At 43.2% G+C, this 16,476-nt stretch overlaps 1 long non-coding RNA gene across 1 annotated transcript in view; it reads right to left on the bottom strand.

The window, feature by feature from the left end:
- Positions 1-16,476, bottom strand: part of LOC122791696 — a 239,307-nt gene that overhangs the window by 191,169 nt on the left and 31,662 nt on the right. The window contains exon 2 of the long non-coding RNA XR_006363186.1: positions 602-708. This is a non-coding gene — a long non-coding RNA (uncharacterized LOC122791696). The remainder of the gene's footprint in view (positions 1-601; positions 709-16,476) is intronic.

Here is a 16,476-nt window from a genome sequence, read left to right as displayed (position 1 = left end):
CACTTTCAGTGTATTTTACACATATGTCAACAACTGTTATTAAAACATCTGTAAAAGACGTAACATTTACAATAACATTATGTTTAAAATATATAGATAAAGTTCAGACAGACATTTAATTCAATTGGCACATTAATTATATGTTAGCTGTGTTTGTTTCTCAAAGAAATTATACTTTTCAAAGTTTAAGCAATTTTATTAACTGTATACGTGACATTAATGCTATTAATGACTGCAGCATTTCACTTCAGTTTACTAACAAAACATCTGTGCAGTTCTAGCTACATTAATAAATATGTAATCAGTGCCAACATTTCCTGCAAACTGGACACCATAATAGAAAACAGACCGTCTGCCTTATTTGTATTCCAAATATAACATGAACTGATTTTACCATTGTTAATTTTTCCACAAATTACAAAATTATATTTCAAATTTATATTGTATTATATGACAGTACAATTTTAAAACTGTTACTGTTTTCCTTTTTCAGAATAAGTTGTCAAACAGTTTAAAAGAAAAGCTAGATTTTTGAGTCTTTGGTTACAGTCTATATGCACATTATTGCAGAATCAGTCCATAAAAATGATTGTTGTGTTACCTTCAACTCCAGATGCTCCTGGTATGGCACAATAGATTTCCAGACATTCTACTTTTCACTGAGACTGCAGTCCTAGGGTATTAATTCTCAAGCCTTGCAGCCATATTCTACAGGAAAAAAAAAATAAAATGATATAACTTTTACACTTTTTTGTTACAAATGCAGAAAATCAGATGAAAAACACTTTATCAACTTTGCAACCTCTTTATCCCCATTTTACTTTATCTTCTATGCAGAATCATAGGTTCATAGGTTGGTACTAGGGTATCAGCCCTAGGGCCTATACAAGCCTAGCCATAACAATTCCCTGGCTATTTCCTCCCACACTATTTACTTCCCTGGACCCCTGTCTAGCAGGGTGACTGAGGTGATCCCCGGGGTGAATTTCCTTTCTCCCATCCAATCATCAAGGTTCCTTTTGAAGAGGACCAAAGAGGCACTCTGCTTGACATGTATGGGCAATCTATTCCAGAGTCTGGGGAATCTCTGGATCAGGAACCTATCCCTCCAGCATGTCTTGATTATTGTGATGACAAGGTTTAGATCCCTGGAGCATGTGGCTCTGAGGGATTGGGATTTCTTTAAGTGTAGCATGTCCAACAGCTCTGGGTTTGACATGGCCTTGTATGTTAAGCAAAGATCGCCTCTGTGTAGACGATATGCGACAGAGTATAGCTGGAGTTTTTTAAGGCGGTCAGCGTAGGGCATCTGCTTTAGGCCTGTGATTCTTTTAGTGAGGTATTTCTGTGGCCTTTCCAGTTGTTGCAGATGTCTTGAGAGGTACATACCAAACGGGGCATTGTATTCTATAATGGGTCTAACGAGGGATGAGTACAGTGGGACAATGACCTCCTTTCTTCTGGATGAAAAGCCCTTAGTGATGAGGTGTGCCACATAGAAGGATTTCCTGACTGTTGTGGCGATGTGGTTATCAAAGGTGAGACCACTGTCCACCTGTGTCCCTAAGTCTCTTATCAAACTTTCAGTGTTTAGTGTACTGCCACCTATATGGTAATTCACGGATACATGTTTTTTCCCAAAGGGGATAACTTTTAGTTATGTACTTACCATAACTTTAGATGTATGGGATCCATCTCGCCTACATTCTCTACAGATGGGTTTGGAGCCGATCCTCGGCTCCGACTCGGCCGCTATACAATAGAACGCAGTCTCATATTGGCTGAGTTACCTCGTATCCCAGGATGCACCACTACTGCTTCCCCAGATCTTGTTTGTCCGCACACATGCACACCCACATAGACTGTTGTTATAACATTGCCAGGTGTTTCAAGAGAGGAAAAATTGAATTTGGATCGTCCGGTCTCTTCTGGCCTACAAGGCAGGGGGAAGGAGGGTGGGTTATTAGGAATGTAGGCGAGATGGATCCCATACATCTAAAGTTATGGTAAGTACATAACTAAAAGATGTAATGTGATCCTATCTCGCCTACATTCTTTACAGATGGGACAGCGTCCCTAGCACCTAATTCCTGGGTGGCTCATTGGAAAACGGTCCGGAGAACCGTGGAACCGAAGGAAGCTCGACCCCTAGATGCCACATCCAATTTGTAGTGAGAAATAAAGGTGTGTAGAGAAGAACACGTAGCAGCCGCACAGATGTCACTAATAGAGAGCTTGGAATGAAAGGCTGCCGAAGTGGCCATAGCCCTGGTAGAATGAGCTTTCACTGGAACTGTAAGCTCCTTATTTGAAATGCGATAAATATGACTGATACAGTCTCTGATCCACTTGGCAATAGTGATTTTCGTGACGGCTTTGCCCAATTTACTATCCGAAAAGGACACAGACAGTTGATCTGATTTTCGTGCTTGGTGTGTCCTATCCAAATAGAAACATAATTGTCTGTGCACGTCTAAGCTGTGAAAGGTATACTCAGCTCTGTTTGAATACTTAGGGAAAGAAAACGGTAATTCCAGTGATTGTTGCAAACAAAAGTTAGAACAAACCTTTGGTATAAAGGATGGGTTTGGTCTAAGAGATACTCTATCCTTGTGAAATACCAGGTATGGTGGATTGACGCATAGGGTTTGAAGTTCTGAAACTCGCCTGGCTGATGTAATAGCAACTAGAAGGGCAGTCTTCCAAGAAAGAAATTTTAAGTCACAGGTTGCTGCCGGCTCAAAGGGAGGTGCGGTTAATGCACCTAACTTTACGTTAAGGTCCCACGGTGGTGCGGGATGAGATATAGGAGGCCGTAGAAGCCAAGCTCCTTTAATAAAAGCTTTGCACAACTTGTTGCTCATTAAAGGTGGTTCTACGCTCTCGTGAAAATTGGAAATAGCCGCCAATTGAACTTTAATGGTAGACACCGAACAACCCTGGTTGAACAGGGAAGTTAAAAACTTCAGAACCTCTGACACCGAGGCTGTCATAGGGTCTAATCCTCGGAGTTGGGCCCAAATAGCAAACCTCTTCCATTTACTGCTATACATCTTCTTAGTAGAAGTCTTGTGAGCCGAGGACAAAATATGCATGACTTCAGGATCGAAAGAATGGCTTCTAACTATGGTCGGAAGAGGAGTAGCCAAGCTGCTAGCTTCAGTGAATGGAGGGACTGATGGAGCTGTCCTGACTGATGCGTCAAGAGGTCCGGAACTTGGTGCAGGAATCAGGGACCCTCCAATGCATATTTGTGAAGAAAGGGGAACCAGACTTGACGAGGCCAGTATGGGGCGATTAGAATCATTTTGCTTTCCAAGCGAATCGCCTTCTGAATCACCTTGGGGAGAAGGGGAACCAGTGGAAAGGCGTATAGCAGACCGGGGGGCCAAGCTTGAACTAGAGCATCCTTGGGGATCTCCCCCGGAACCGGGGTGAGAGAGAAGAACTGCTGGCATTTTGCCTTGAGGGGAGTTGCGAAAAGATCGCAACATGGAGCTCCCCATCTCGTGAAAATCTGTGTTACCACTCTGTCAATCAAGGACCACTCGTGAGGGGAAAGAATAGTCCTGCTCAGTCTGTCGGCTATCACACTGGATCTCCCCAGAATGTGTGTTGCCACTAGAAAATGTTTGGTAGCAATCGCTCAATCCCATACCTTCATGGCCTCTCTGCAAAGGGGGTAAGACCTGGTCTCTCATTGCTTGTCCAAGTACCAGACTACCGACATGTTGTCAGACTGAATGGCAATCGTACCCTGAGGGAGGTGATCGTGCAGTGCTTGCAACGTTAAAAGCACCGCCCTCATTTCCAGGATATTGATATGAGAAAGACTCTCGTCGGAGTGCCACGTGCCTTGGACCGACCTATCCAGATAATGCCCCCCCCACCCTGTCTGGGAGGCATCCGTAGTCAACGTGGCCAAGGGTAGTGGAGGAACGAATGGTCGCCCTAGATTCAGGTTGGAGGAAAGAAGCCACCAACGAAGATCCTGTTTGCACGTCTCTGTGATCAATATATGGTGACTGAGGGGAAGGTCTTGATAAGACCACTGGACTGATAGGAGCCACTGGAGTATCCTCATATGCAACCTTGCCAAGGGGACCAGAAGAATGGTGGCTGACATGGAACCCAACAGCTGCAGGACCATTCTCGCTGGAGCGCGACATCTGAGGAGTAATGCCCGAACCTGAGACTGCAGTGTTGCTATCCTTTCCGCAGGAAGATAGACTCGCATCTGCCTTGAGTCTATTTCTGCACCAATAAACAGAATACGCTGTGATGGCAGCAATATGGATTTTGTCCAATTGAAGGTGATTCCTAAGGAGTTGCCTAGGGAAATAGTGGCTGCTAGAGTTTTGAAGAGTAGATGCCTGGAGGTGGCAGTTAGGAGCCAGTCGTCTAGGTATGGAAACACCTGAAATCCTAGACTTCTCAGGTGAGCAGTCACCACTGCCATACATTTGGTGAACACCCTGGGGGCTGTGGTGAGACCAAAGGGCAGTGCACGGAACTGGAAATGACTGTCTCCTAGGCTGAAGCGCAAGTGTCTCCTTGACGCCTGATCTATCAGAATGTGATAATAGGCGTCTTTGAGATCTATGGAGCACATCCAAACACCTTTCTCCAACAGCGGGAGAATGGATTGCAAGGTGACCATCCGGAATTTGGACTTTTTCACTGATAGGTTTAATTTGCTGAGATCCAAAATGGGCCTCAAGTCCCCGGTCTTTTTTGGTACCAAAAAGAATCTTGAGTAAGTCTCTGATCCGGCCTGATCTGCGGGGACAGGTTGGATGACTCCTTTTTGAAGCAGCTTCGATATTTCGCTGGCTGCCAGATCCCGTTGACTGGGTGGCGGGTCCGGGATTCTTTGGGATGGTGGGGGGGGGGGTTGAGAAAAGGGAATAGTGTAACCTCCAGCGATGATTCGGAGCACCCATTGGTCCTGAGTGATACTTTCCCAGGCCTTTAGGTGCCTCGAAAAATGACCCCCGACTGACTCCGGAGCTGCACAGTCGGGCACTCCTTCAGGGATGCTGGAAGGAGGAGGAGCCACGAAAGGACTCGCGGTCTCCAGTGTTGCGGGGGCCTCTGCCGCCTCTGGGACGGCATCTCCCTGAAAAATTTCCCCCTCCTCTGCCTCTAGAAGGGGAATCGCTCTGCTGCGACGAGTAAGGCTTTTGAGACTTGCGGAACCACATTTTCCCTCCTCTTCGAGCCTTGGGATAAGGTCTGAAGGGAGTGGAAAACCATGCCCCTACAGCAGTTAAAGTCTTACCCTCCTGTTCGCAGCGAGTCAAAGTGTCCTTTACCTTGGGTCCAAACAGAGAGGACCCATCGAAGGGGGCGTCGGCAAAGGAAGACCTAAAGGCCTCCGCAAAGTGACACAGGCGTAGCCAGGCTTGTCTCCGTACAGCAACACCTGTTCCCACCGCTCTGCTCGCTCCTTCGGCTGCATACGAAATGAGCCTCATGGACGAGTTGGATAACGAGGACAGGGTAGCCAACTGGGAGTTAACCGTCTGGGCTAACTGCTCAGGTAAGTTACCGGAGAGGGTATCCGAAAGCTCCTTGACCAGATCCCTCTGCAGTCTCGTGAAATGCGTCAAGTAGTTCAGAGACCTTAATGTAAAGGTTGCTGAAGTAAGGGTGGGCTTCCCGTACCGATCCATGCTCCTAGACTCCTTATTAGGAGGATGGATGGATGTTGAAGCCTCTGCCACATCTTGCTGGGTGGCAGATGCCACCACCAAGGCATCTACAGCCACACCTTTGGAAAGAAAGTCCTTATCAGGGGGTGCCGAAAGGAATTTATTGGGGCGAGCTGGCACCGGTTCAACAGACTCCGGGTGTTCCCACGCCCTTCGAGAGATCAAATCCAGAAGCTCATCGAAGGGCGGAGACACCCAGGAGGCGGAGGGCTGAGCCCCGAAGGCCTTGAGGAACACCGACTCCTCAGCAGAAGGTGGTTTGGACTGCCAGTCACCTCGTTGCTTAAGGATCTCCAAGATGTCCGCAAAGGATACATCATCCGAGGACGACTTGGGGGACCCTTCCGCATCATCGAGGTCGGTATCCGAGGTGAGGGACTCATCAGGGGAGTCGACGTGCTTCCTCTTGCACTGTTTCTTCCTCGGAGGTTCCTCCGAAGACGTTTTGGCGGGACCTCCAGGAAGAAGGGAACCCCCGATGGGGGTAACCTCAGGCCCACGGGCTCTGCTGTCGTGAGACAGGGGGATTGCAAAGGAGCCAGTCTCCGTGCCAAGGGAAGGTGGTGGTGAGATGGTAGAAGTGGCCAGAGAGGATTTGGCCAAGGCACTCCTCATGGCCTTGAAGGCAGGACCCCAGAGTCCTGGGATGGTTCAACCCCCAAGGCCACAACAGCAGTCGGAACTCCCGCTGCCGACGCACCGAGAGGGAGGCTCGGAACTGAAAGGATCGGTCCCGAAGCGTCCCCCCCGGGGCCGACAGAGGAGGTCCACGTACCGAACCCCGACCCGAAGGGCGGGGTTGTAGTTAGGGTCGGAACCGACCTGACAATCTCCACCGGCTCCACCAACACCGACTCCAATGACGCCAAAGCTGTTGGAGGAGGAACCGAGATAGCAGGGTGGGAAATCGGCTCCGGAGCCGACTGGGCTGGAGCCGAGACCAACTTTTGAAAGACCGGAGACTGAAAAAGCCTTTGAAGCACCCTGTCTACATCCAAATCAGACATCCTCGACGACTGAGAAGAGACCGACCGGGTCCGAGTCGACTTCTCCGCCGGCTCCGAAACACTGGGGTACCGGCTCCGTATGGTTTCGAGAAGTATCGGCGCCGAGAGAGATTCCACTACTACTGCAATTTCCCTCGGATCCGATGGGGACTTCGGCACCGAAGGGGAAGAGTCTGAGCGGGCAACCCTCATCGGCTCCGAAGGCAGTGGAGCCGATGGAGATGACTTGCCTCTCGACGCCCGAGCTCTCGACTCCGAAGCCAGAGGAGTCGAGGCTGGAGACATCGAGGCAGACCGTTCCACCCTCAGCTCCGAAGTCTGTGGAGCCGATGGAGAAGCCTGCCTTGACTTTTTAGCTGCCGGCTCCGACGGGCTGGTCGGAGCCGAAGATGTTTTCTTCCTCGAAGGGGAAGAAGAAGAAGATAGGGCTTCCTCAAAGGAAGGGGTAATAAGCCCTTTCAAAATCAATTTATTTTTCCTCTCTTGGAGCACGCGAGAGGAAAAAGCGTGGCAAACACTACAGGATTCCTGGAGGTGCTTCGGGCCCAAACAGTAAACACACAAGGAATGGTCGTCCGTAATGGACATTTTATAATTGCATTTAGAACATTTTTTGAACCCCGATGGTCTATGTTCCTTCGACATCGTAAACTTCGACAAGTACACAAAACTACACAACTACAACTTCTAACAAAAAGAGCGCGAAATACGGCAAGGCCCCTCTGACTCAACGAAAACACTTGCCCAAAAATTACAATTTTACCACAAAAATCGCCTAAAACACAATCACACACAACAAGTAGCTGTTAAAACAGCTTTTGGGTCAGTTTTAGTAGAAAAAATGACATAAAATTTTGTCACAAGAGGTACTTAGCTCAGCCAAGTCCGAGACCACGTCTATGCTTCAGAAGCGGCAAACGAGATCTGGGGAAGCAGTAGTGGTGCATCCTGGGATACTAGGTAACTCAGCCAATAAGAGACTGCGTTCTATTGTATAGCGGCCGAGTCGGAGCTGAGGATCGGCTCCGAACCCATCTGTAGAGAATGTAGGTGAGATAGGATCACATTACATCTATACATTTCTTGGCATTGGGCTTGAGCCCATGGCTCTGGCACCAAGCATCTGTTTCTGTAAGGCCCTTTTGTAGAGTATCCACATCATTTGGGGATTCAATAATGGCTCCCAGTTTGTAGTCATCTGCAAACTTTGTTATCCAGAGTTCCTTAGTGTTGGCCTGTACTTCAGAGAAGTAGGTGCCAAACAAGAGCGGTCCCAGGACTGAACACTGAGGTACTCCACTTGTCACTTGTCTGGAGCTGAATTTGGAGTCGGCTACTTTTACAGTGTGGGTTCTATCAGTAAGCCAGTTAGCAACCCATTGGGTGACGTAGGGATTAATGCCCAGCTTAGTAAGTTTATCTATGATTCCAGAGTGGGGGATGGTGTCAAAGGCCTTGGCAAGGTCAAGATAGGCTGTGTGGACCACCTTACCCTTGTCCATGGCTCTAGAGACTGATTCGAAGAAGTCAATCAAGTTGAGGAGACAAGATCGGCCCTTCACAAACCCAAACTGGGTGGGGTCCAGAGTTTGAAGGTTGCCAATGTCTTTGTTTATAAGTTCCATGATAATATGCTCCATGGCCTTGCAGATAAGGCTTGTCAGACTGATGGGACGGTAGTTTCCAGGATCCAAGGTGGATCCCCCCTTGTGGAGTGGGATAACTGTAGCTGTGCGCCACTCAGTGGGCACGAAACCTGAGGTGAGGCTATGATTAAACATGACACTTAGGTGAGGTGCCAGTTCATATTGTAGTTCATGTAGTACACAGCCGGGATGTCATCTGGTCCCATGGATGCTGTATTCTTAGCTTTGGAGAGTGCGTTTTTTACCTGTGTGGCCGTTATTACCGGAATTTAGCAATCTTCCGGTATTGAGATGGGCCATTTAGGGGGTGAGAAGGGGGTGAAGTTGGCACTGAATCGATCTGCCAGGATATTGGCAATATCCTTGGGATCAGTATATTTAATGCCATTCTGTTTTAGCTCAGAGCAGATCTTAGCATTGCCATTTAGATTCTTGACATAGTTATAGAATGCCTTGTTGTTGTCTTTGGAATCTTTGGCAATTTTATTTTCATAACTAGCTTTGGAGGATTTTATGAGGGATCTCAGTTTCTTACTGAGGCTGGTAAGGAAGTTTTTTGCATCCTGGGATTTTCCTCTTTTCTGCAACAGTTTCTTCCTTTTGTTGTAAAGTTTGTTTATGGCAGGGGACCACCAGATTGGCTTCTTTTTTTTGGATGAGAGCATCTTGGTTCTATTTGGGATGGCACGATTTATGCATGAGTGGATGTGCTCGTACAGAATCAACCAATGACGTAGTATATTTATGTGGAGTACGCCAAAAAAGTAGGTATTTAAGAGATGCATTGTAGTAGGTTATAAACTACAATAGTATCCAGTACAGATTACCAGTTACCAACTCCCATGTCTAAAAAGCAGCTATGATTACAAATGGCTTATAGTATCAGTTTAATACAATCTCTTCATCTTCCCAGGTATCTTCCAACAAGTCCTCTATATAAACATTGAAGAAGGCACTCTGCTGTCAATAATATTGCTGGGCAAAGATCAGTCCTTTTGCTAAATGAAACTTAGAGGAGAGTGGGAAATAAATGTACCCGTTTCAAGAGCTTATCTCAAGGATCTAATGTTAAGCTGCTCAATATCTCAAATAATTAAGTTGTCTTACTTAAAGGTGCTCTTTTCACATCCATTAATCAACAGTACAGATTCCAGAACAGCAGAAAATAAGCTGCATTTTCTCTAATGTCCATATTCACAATATCTAAAACATAAAACAAAAATGTTGAAATTTGCTGCATGTAACTGAATGCTTATACAAAGGAATTCAGTGTAAAATACATCCTGGAAATAATTAACAAGTAATACTGCCAACCAGTGGAGGTAGAGGGACTCTTGCTTGCAACAGGCATAAACAATGTATTTACTCAGCAAATTGCTTTTCTTCCTTGTAGTAACACTAATAGGGCGGATGAAGCCCCAGGGTAGTTTAATTGTAATTCAGGATGTATTATTTAGGCTGCGGATTGCATGACTTGTGATGCCTTTTATAATAGGAGAACAAAATGAGGTTTCATAAAAAAAAGGTTATTGAACATATTTCTACTTCTAAAAATATAACAATCAAACTGACAAGATGAGGTACACCAGGATAATCAAAGAAAAATATTTTATTAAGCACTTTCATCAGTATACAAGATGAATCAGACAATCAAAATATGTTAAAAACAGGGCTAAGTGCTCTATTTAAAGCAATTCAAATGATCACATGACAGCCGACTCCTCTTTCTTAAAGTTAAATACGTTTAAAAGCTTTAACAAAATGTGTGTGTGTGTGTGTGTGTGTGTGTGTGTGTGTGTGTGTGTGTGTGTGTGTGTATATATATATATATATATATATATACATATATATATATATATATATATATATATACAGTAATTCATTAGTGTAAATAAAAAATGTATACAATTATAGTAAATTTATGCATATAAAAGTGCTAACCTTCCTTAGCTTATTGGCAGTTGTAAAATTAAAGCAAAGTCCTTGATCTAGTTTGTTTTCAAAAGCTAAGCAAGGTCAGCCCTGGTTAGTGTTTGGATGGATCTCTGTTTTGGAATGTCAGTTTGTTACTAATGCAAGATTTTTTATATACATACATTTTCTATCATTATATGTTTTATCATTACATTTCATTTTAATGTAATTCACAGGAGTTTTTACACTCATGGGTGACTGAATATATACATAATTTGTTAAAGTTTTTAAACGTGTATTTATCTTTATGAAAGAGGTGTCAGGTCTCATGTGATCATTTGAATTTCTTTAAATAGAGCACTTAGTGCTGTTTTTGGTACTAAAGTTTTATCGTAACCATGCATCCTCGCCAGCATGTTATTTGAATTGTTGAGAAACTACTCATTGTTTTTTTGCACTTGATTTAACGGTACTAAGTAGAAATGTCTGAGATGTGCTCTTGCTACCACAATATTTATTTTACAGAGATTGGAGTCATTGTTATTTTGCAGGGGATTTCATCGGTGTAAGTGGGTTTGAGTGGGATTAGATATGTTATGCTATGCAGATTTTAACTTTGATCACGGATCGTAGCCTGTGGAGCAAAAAAGTACTTAATAAAATAATTAACATGGTTTCGGTAATACATTGGTATTTATGCAGGAATGTATTTATCCATACAATAAATCCACAGACTGTAGTACAATAAATGCATAGTTATACTGTAGTGCAATACTCGCAGTTTAAAAACTGGGTTCTTAAGTACATCTTTGTGGTAATGTCGGTTGTATTTTAATTTGATGACTTCACAGAATAAGTAAAAAGAGAGGCATATTATGCCATGATGGTTTTTGTTTTCATGAATATTCCACAGTTAGGCTGCGTAGGGTGTGGAGCATGGAAGGACTCAATTATACAAATAAAGCGTGGTTGCGGTAATACGTAAACACCCTGTTTTTAATGGATTCTGATGAAGTCTGATTCAACCTGTATACAGACTAAAGTGTTTAATCTTAATAAAATGTATTTTTTTCTTGGATTATCCTGGTGCACCTCTTCTTGACAGCATGGTTGTTCTATTTTTGGTTCCTATTTAACACACTGAGTTGGTGAAGAAACATTTGATGCTTTTTTGCTAAATCTGCTTCTGTTCAAAATTATAAAACTACTTAGCTATCAATTAAATGCACTCATTTTAAACATTTTTGTTTTATGTTTTGGACAATTTATTTTTTGGACAATGTGGATATGGACATTAGAGAAGGTGACGTCATTGTTTTTTAGACTGTAAAAATATTACTGGCAAGTACTTTTAAATTCAAAATTGATGTTTGGTTTGAATGACCATATTCATTTTGAAGTCATTTTAAGAGAAAAATAATCAACCATCATTGCTGATGCATTTTACATACTATTATACATTTTTATACTTGTGTGTTAATTAGAGACATCATTATTAACTGCCTTGTTTATGCTTTCAATTCATTTAAACTTGGAATTTTGTTTGATTTACTAGTCTGACAAAGTATTGTGGTTCAGAATCGAAAGTGCTTACTGGTTGCCAGCTACAAATAAAGGGACTCATAGTCATCCTGCATAGCCAACTACACAGTTTTTGTTTTATTTTACTTCATTTTATACAGAGTAGTGGTCAAGGCTATTTTTGTTTGTTCTTGTTTTATGTGTCTTTGCTACGCTTTTTGACTAGTCCAGTTAAGAGGAATGTAGTCAAGGAATACATATAATTCCAAAGGGACAGTGATTTCCAAGAGAAGTGGGAACTGTTAGTTTTAGCAGAGATGCTACTGCCATTCAAGTTACTCTCATAACAAAAAAAAAAATCAGTAATGTTTGGGAGTCTCCCAATCTGATAATAATGACAAAATCCACTGAACTCAAGGGGCTCTGCCTGATTGTTGGAGCCCGACACCATCTAGATTTCTGTGTGGCCTCAGGAATGACATGATAAATCACCCCTCTGTAAGGAAAACAGGCCACCCCCTCTTTGAACTCCCTTATCTCATCTAACATCAATGTATTCCAAACTATGAGGGGGTTGGAGTAATAACTGCCCATCGACTGCTTACTATAACACTATACGATCTACTGCTCTTGTATACATCCTAGCTCTACTACTCAAACCAAGATAAGATACCTTTGCTGTACATTTTCTTGTCCTAAACCTGAGGTGATCTAATTGACCTCATTAAATATGTTTTCAGTAACTCTATAGGGTGGAAAAAGTTCTGAGCATGTGCTAGTACAAGGCATAACAGTTAATTTTGAAATTTACACAACTCTTGCTTGTAAGGGCAGCACATTATGTGTATTATCGGTATTAGATGAAGCACACAATGACTTACTGGCTGAACCTTCAGAACAGCCACTGTATAAAATGATCACCTTCAGCATAGTGGCTGCAGTAAATGTCTTTTGAGACATCTTGGCTGCTTCCACATAATTCCTTTTGAAATAATAACAACCACTCAGAAAAATGGTGCAGTGGTGCAGCGGTAGCGTTGTCGCCTCACAGTAAGTGGTTCTCCTGTTCGATTCTTGACTGGGGTGCCTTCTGTGCGGAGACTGCATGTCCACCCTGCATCCGTGTGGGTTTCCTCCCACGTTACAAAGACATGCGTCTGGAGTGTTTCCCCCCGGGCTTCCGCTGAAAATCGTCTTCGTTCCAAGTTGGACTTTCCCATTTAACAAATGTTAAATAAATAAATAAATAAAATAAAAATGACAAAGGAGTTCCTTCAGTGAGATATACTTTAGTTTAACTTTTCCTTCTGTGCGATACACTTCAGTTTAACTTTCTACTAACTGTCCCGCAGGTCCTAGTGATGTACAGTATGACATACATTAAAGAGGATACTGGATTCTGAATGTAGTAGTAAATATGCAAGCATTTACCTGTAGCCCCCCAAGGGTTAAAATCTCAAGTCTGATATTTTTATACAATAAATAGTTTCCATCACAGAGTGTAAGGACCTTCTGTCCCACTCAAAAATAATTATATATTCCCATTATGGATAACAAGTGCTATTTAATGGTCTGACACATTATTCCCAGACGGCATCTAGTACCATCAGGATTTTTCTGCATTTTCTGTCTCAATGAGAGCTATATATTCCCATCAAAATATGACTGCCACAATGCCCTTAGAAAGTGCATAATGCTTGTAGAAAATGTTCTTCTTTGCAGAATTTCTTACATTAACAGGAACCTATTGTTCCACTCGCAAATATCTTGATTACCATTTTGGGTTCTTGCGTATTATCGCAACCACACATTCTCAGCATTCAAGGCATTTTCAGCAACAATCTATTCTCAGTGAAATAACATGCTGCTGAGAATGCATGGTTGTGAAAATATGTAAACCATAGTCTCTTAAACTGTCTTCTATGTAACCAAGAAGGCGTTACAAAGGGTGGTGTTATGTTTTCAGCGTGGTTGCAATAATATTTTGTTAAAAAAACAAACAAGTCTTCTGCTTGTTTTCAGCTTTTTTTTTTTTTTTTTTTTTTTTTTTTACAAAGTATTACCGCAACCATGCTGAAAACATAAGCAGAAGACTTGTTTGTTTTTTTACAAAGTATTATCGCAACCACACTTTGTAACGCTTTCTTGGTTGGCTGTTATGCAACCACACTTTATTACGCCTTCTTGGTTGACTGTGAATGGTTAATTTTTAAAGTAAAATTGAGTTTGACATTTTTACGCAAGTTTGTGTCAGTTAAGGAAAGGATTTTCGAAGAGGAATATGGGCTGTAAAAAAAAATGGGACAGAAGTTTAAATTTTGTAAATCTTTTAAATGATTAATATATATATTAGCAAGAAAATTTAAAACAATATGTAAAATGAAACAGAAATTATTCTTTGGAACTTTCAATTTTTTGTGGTGGAAATCTAACACCTATCGCTGTTAGAAATTATTCAAAGCAGTCCTTTTTCTTTACTGTCTGTGCAACTGAATGGTTAGAAAGTGTACACATTTGAGCATGCCAGACGCTGGAGAGAAAGCATGCAAGTGCGCTTTCTCACATGCTTTCTCTCCAGCATCTATCACGTTCGTGTTCTAAAGTGCACTTACAGCTACTGCAATGAATGTGTGGTTGTGATAATACATAAATACCCCATTTTGCATAACAACAACAGCTGATGATCTGCCACAATATACTCAGGCTGTAACTAATACTGTAAGGAAACTTTCTGTGGTATGTCCAGTGTCTAATATTAGTATGAACTGACTCTCCCACACTTCCTTCATCAACAGTTCCTTGAAAATCAACTGCTCACTCTCATTGGAGAGGCAACAGTGCTTGGTTGAGTGCTGTTATGAGAAGTTTCTCCTCTCCCTGGGTTGAGCTTATCTTCCTAAGGTGTAGGGGAGTGCAAAATGAGAAGTTATGTACCTACCATAACGTTCCATGTTAGTTGTCTTCTTCTCGCCTTCTTTCTTGCTGGATGGGTTCGGAGCCGATCCTCGGCTCCGACTCGGCCAATACTAAAGCTCGAGAGCTTATTCCACCAGCTCGAGGCTCCCCTATATCCCACAATGCTAGGCTGTAACTACTCAGATCTCATTTGATAGCTAAAACCAAGCAGTTCTGGTCTCCATAGTATGGAGAAGAGAGAAAAGGAACCCACCTCTATATATAAACCTGTATGTAAGCTACCACAAACATAAAAGGGAGAATAGAGGTGGTAGAACATGTGGGAAGGAAAACCCCAATGGAAGATCCCAAAAATTCCTATCGGTCTGTCCAGGCTAGGGGAAAGGAGGGTGGGACGCAAGAAAGAAGTCGAGAAGAAGACAACTAACTTGGAACGTTATGGTAGGTACATAACTTCTCAATGTTAAGTTGTCAATCTCGCCTTCATTCTTGCTGGATGGGACCGCGTCCCTAGCACCTTACCCCGGGTGGCTTATCGGAACAGACTCTTGAGAACAGTGGAACCAAAGTTGGCACGGTTTCTGGAGGCCATATCCAATTTGTAATGTGAGATAAAGGTATAAGGAGAAGCCCATGTGGCTGCTGCACAAATGGAATCTATTGGTAGCCTGTCCCGAAAAGCTACAGATGTAGCTAATGCCCTAGTTGAATGAGCTCTAGGTCTTGAAGGCAGTTTTTGATGTCTGATTTCATAGATTAAGGTAATTATAGAGGTAAGCCATCTTGAAAGGGACACTTTAGTAACCGGAAGGCCCAATTTCCCTTCCGCATAAGACAGGAAGAGATGATCAGATTTCCTGAACTGTTTAGTCCTGTCTAAATAATATCGAAGTTGGCGATGAACATCTAGAAAATGTAACTTTTGTTCCGACCTGTTGGAATAATCAGGGAATAAGACGGGGAGATCAATCATCTGGTTTAGGTTTGCCTCAGCGGAAACCTTAGGCAAGAAGGACGGATTAGTCCGGAGGGACACCCTGTCTCTATGGAAAACTAAGTAAGGAGGACGACTGCAAAGAGCATGAAGTTCAGATACCCTTCTAGCTGATGTTATGGCTACTAGAAAAAGTGTTTTCCATGAGAGCAACTTAAGAGGGCATGAAGCCGCTGGTTCGAAGGGGGGGAGAATCAAGGATGCTAGGACCAAATTCAAGTCCCACTGAGGTGGGGGATCTTTGATTGGGGGCTTGAGCAAAAAGACACCTCTTAGAAAGGCTTTGCAGAGGTTATGGGACATGATACTGGAGTCCGAGACACCTACATGAAAGTTATATATAGCAGCTAGTTGTACTCTAATGGTAGATGAGGAAGAGCCTAAATGAAAGAGCTCTGCCAGGAAGTCTAGGATAGACTGGATAGGTGCAGTGAAGGGGTCTATATTTTTTGATGCTGCCCAGAAGGAAAAACGCTTCCACTTACTATTGTAAATCCTTCTGGTAGAAGACTTGTGAGAGGCTATCAGGATGTTACGGACCGAATGAGAGATTAAGGGAAGCCTGGCTAGGGTAGGAATCGGAGAAACCACGCTGTGAGGTTGAGAGATTGGAGGGAGTGGTGCAGCTGGCCCGACTGGTGGGTCAAAAGATCTGGCACTGGGTCCAGATGCCAAGACTGCTCCAAGAGGTAATGATGGAGGAACGGAAACCATATCTGTCGAGGCCAGTAAGGGGCAATGAGGATCATGGTGACTCTCAAGGC

Source organism: Protopterus annectens, chromosome 17.part0 (assembly GCF_019279795.1).
Source record: "Protopterus annectens isolate FY-2018-M chromosome 17.part0, PAN1.0, whole genome shotgun sequence".
NCBI classification, from domain to species: domain Eukaryota; kingdom Metazoa; phylum Chordata; order Ceratodontiformes; family Protopteridae; genus Protopterus; species Protopterus annectens.
This window is presented reverse-complemented; position numbering and strand designations above follow the sequence as displayed.